Raw genomic sequence first — 4027 nt, forward strand, 5'->3', positions numbered from 1 at the left:
ACACAAACTGGGAGAGAGCACTTCTGACAATCTATTCCCAGTTTGGGGACGGTGACCAACAAGAATGTGTGCCGGGCGTGCAGACTAAGGGGCTTTTAGAGCACAGAGAGGACTGAGGACTTGACACAGACAAATGGTGTTACATCACCTGACAATGACCAATCATCACTTCCTCTTATACACAAGTGAAATTTAAGGCACTGATGTGTCTGGCTCCCCCCTCTGGCAGGACACGATGCACAACATCCTGCCTTCCATTTTCAGAGCACCGCACTGTTCTACTTCTGGATTGTCCAGCTGCTTTCCCGTAATCGAATCAACACGGTCAGTTTGTGTATGAAAGGGCTACTGTGGCGATAAACACTAGTGTCTTGTATTTTAGAAGGTGACCCGACCGAAAGCCAGCTGTGAAAACCAGCTGTTTGTCCAGCTGAAGCCCCACTTAGTCTCGTCGGGTTTTGTCGCCAGTTCAGCGAGTCCCATACTGTGCCAAAAATACCTGAAGAGGGGAAATAGTGATGTGTGTATTGTGCCACAGAGGGGGGTGTGATGCACTCAATGCCACATACAGCTGGACTGACTAGGAAGCCACACTGTTGCAAACTGCCTCATTTTACTCTGTCCAAAAGGGGCAAAAAAAAAGACAAAAAAAAAGAAGACTCATATGACTTCTGGGAAAACTTTTCTCATGGTTCGATTAAGCAGTCAACATGCACTTAACACACACTATATTCCTTACATGTTTTATGAAATGTTACTGCCAAGTCAAGGTTTTTTAAAAACTAGTTTGCTCTTGTTTCTTTTTTTTTTTTTTTTTTTGTTTTGTTTGTTTTTTGCAAGGGTCAGTTTTGCTGTGGGGTCCTTCCTGGCTTGTGATGCATGTATAATGTTGACTGCAGTCTCCACAGGTGGAGGAGCACGGGAGGATCCTCACCCAACACAAGAGACTCCTCCACCTCTCCACTCTCCCTCAGCTTATGCTGGTGGTCTTACTTTTCCATTGCCCAGTCTTAGAAGTAATCAGTTATTGCTGTTTTATATTGTTGTCTTTTTTTTTTTTTTTCTTTTGCTGTTGTTCAGACGAGACATTTTTTCTGATGTTGAAGTTGCTTCTTGTGTTCTGCGGCGGCTGCTCTGCACTCGGCTTTCTGCTGTCGAGGATGAGTCTTTTTAGGGGGTTGTGGAGAAGACGAGGGTTTTGGGGTTCGGGTGGTGCTCCATGGCAGAGGTTCCCTCCCTAGTGCTTTTCAGTTAAATCTGAATGTAAATTTCTTTCTTGTTCTGTCCGGTAATTTTGCTTTTTTATCCACGCTAGCAGCATGGCTCAGTAGACGGCTGGTCCATCCTGTTGATCCAGATTGAAATATCTCCCAAACTATTAACTGGAAATTCAGTACAGAAATAGTGCCCAGAGGATGAATCCTACTGCTTTGGTGATCCCCTAATTTTCCATAGTGCACCAATGAGGTTTTTAAGTGAAATTTTTATTGGAATGGATCTAAAAAATATAAAATATTCTTGTTCCATTCCTGTTGAATCTTAACACTTAAGTTTATGACCAAATTACTGTAAAACTTCTGACATTCCCATCAGCTTTAAGTATACTTTTTGTTTAATGCCCATTAGCAGATTTAGCATGCTAATATGCTATAGTTAGATGGTGAATCAGGTAAGTATTGCATGAGTCACGGCTTTTGCCCACGTACAGATTCCCAAAGTTGGTAGCACGGCTGTTTAATAACTCTCCATCTTGTTTCTTGTTAAATACTGATCTGGTGATATGGTTACATGTTCAGTGCTGCAAAACCCTTGAAGTGAGACAATCGGGGGACAAGAAATTAACCTGTGATTTAACTTCTCACAGTATGCTCAAACCAAGGCCATAAACTGTGACTCAAATGACACCGCGTTCCTCCATGACAGTCTAATTGATATACTGAGAACCATTTGGAGAGTGTGTGTTCTTGCGCCAGATTTTCAAGACTAAATTAAATTTGCAAACTCTGCTTCCTTTGCTCTTATTTTAATTTCCAACGTCCAGTAAAGGCAAACCGTAGAGAAGTGACACCCGACAGTGAAATGGCGGGCAGCGATGGGAAGGAGTGAGAGCAGAGAGAGAACGGATTGGCCGAATGAATAAATGAATGGACAAGGGATAGGGAGACATGAGAGGCTGTGTGCCAGCGGGGGGGGAAAAGAGGCTGAGGATAGCTGTGCAGCAGCTCTCCATCTGGCCACCTACCCGGTTAGCGGCCTTCTCTGCTCTGAAGTCACTGGCTCAATGTGGCAGCCACTCACAGACATACCAGCCTGCAGAAAACTAGGCCACTGAACTCTGCCTGCCCTCAGCGTTTTTTTTTCTTTTTTCACAGATTAAACCCAAAAGACTCAACTCCCCCACCTCACGGCCATAAAGCCGGTGCTTTTTTTTTTTTAAACCAGTAGAAAAACAGGCAAAGTAACAAGCAGCAGTCACGGTAGACAAAAATAAATATAACCCTCTCTTTTTGAGGACGAGCTCTGTGTTGGGCTGCCCACAGGCACTGCCAGGATTCACTGCAGAAATGACCTGCAAACCTGTGTTTGTGCCTCAGTAATTCTTAGTCATCATTATGTCAGACACAGCCCACTGTGCACACACACACACACGCACACACACACACACCACTGGCCTGTCTCTGGGTTCAGGCTGGGCATTGAAGAGAATTTCTCATTGTGAGGTGACGACTCATGATGTGATGTCATCAGAAACAGGTGTTAAGTAGGCTAGACATGGTTTCCGTGGCAACAGTGAGACCCACAGGTGCGGCGGCTCTCTTCCTCCTCCTCCACCACCCTGTCAGTCTGTTTCTCCTCTGCAGGTCGAAGCCAGGGACAGAGACTCAGCACGGCAGCAGAAAGCTGAACAGTATGACACGGATCCTTCCAGGGTCCACAACTTTTCAATATTAAATAAGCTGTATGATCCATTAACCCTTTGAGCTCAGTCTGTAACAAACTGCACTTTTGTTCCCCTCATAGCGTGTGCAGATACGGGGGATGCTGCCATGTCCTTTCTTGGTGTAGAGTGTCAATCATCAGTCATTTTGGAAACCAAGAACAGTTGTAAACATCACCCTCGGTTGCTAAAATGTCTGAATTTAAAGTCTTTTTTTTTTGTTGTTTTCTTGTTAATATTATAAAAGCGGTACTTGCTCCTGGAGATTTTAAAGTAACCCTCATTTGATGCTATGAAAAATGGAACTGAAATCCAGGGTGCAAAATTTGTGTTAGCTAGTTAGGTCAGTGTCATTGTAAAGGGGTGCCATTGACTGAAGTGCCACAGTGTTGCACAAAGGGTTAATGATAAGACTAAGGCCATGCAAGGCCTGTTCCAAGTTATGTTTTTTGCACATTTGTGAGATATTATGTCAGTATTTTAATTTTTCCAAGTGCCTTTTTATTATAGGTAAAATAGAAGTTATACAGTATATGAAAACAAAAATGATTATATGAAAATATATTTTTCCTGGTATCATGTTCTGTGGTTGAACATGCAGAATTTTAGAGTTGTAAAAGTCTCCAATTGGTACAACATAGCGGTGTTCTCCTGTTTTAGAGGAATTTTATTACGATATTGATAATAATGTCAATGAAAGGAAAAATGTTTAATAAAGTTGTATTTGATACGACATGTGTATTCATTTATACACGCAGCAAGGCGACATAAACGCACATACACGTTGCAGGTCAACGTGACTGCGCCTCTTTGGACCCACACGTGCACACTTGAAGCACACACTTCACCTGAATAAAAACAATTACCCTGATTAATATTCAACAGGCTGCAGTTTCAACTATGCAAATCCACAGTAAGTGAAAAAGGACAAAATAAAAACATCTGTGGATTTAGATTATTGCAACTGTGTATAACGTTTCACTTATGGATAGAAAAGGAACAATAAGCCCAAAGCCTTATGGCCGTTGTTTGTGCTTCCTTGTTTTAAAGTCACATCTACTGCCCACAAAAATGCTACAAAGTCAAGGC

This window comes from Scatophagus argus, chromosome 16, assembly GCF_020382885.2.
Source record: "Scatophagus argus isolate fScaArg1 chromosome 16, fScaArg1.pri, whole genome shotgun sequence".
NCBI lineage: Eukaryota > Metazoa > Chordata > Actinopteri > Scatophagidae > Scatophagus > Scatophagus argus.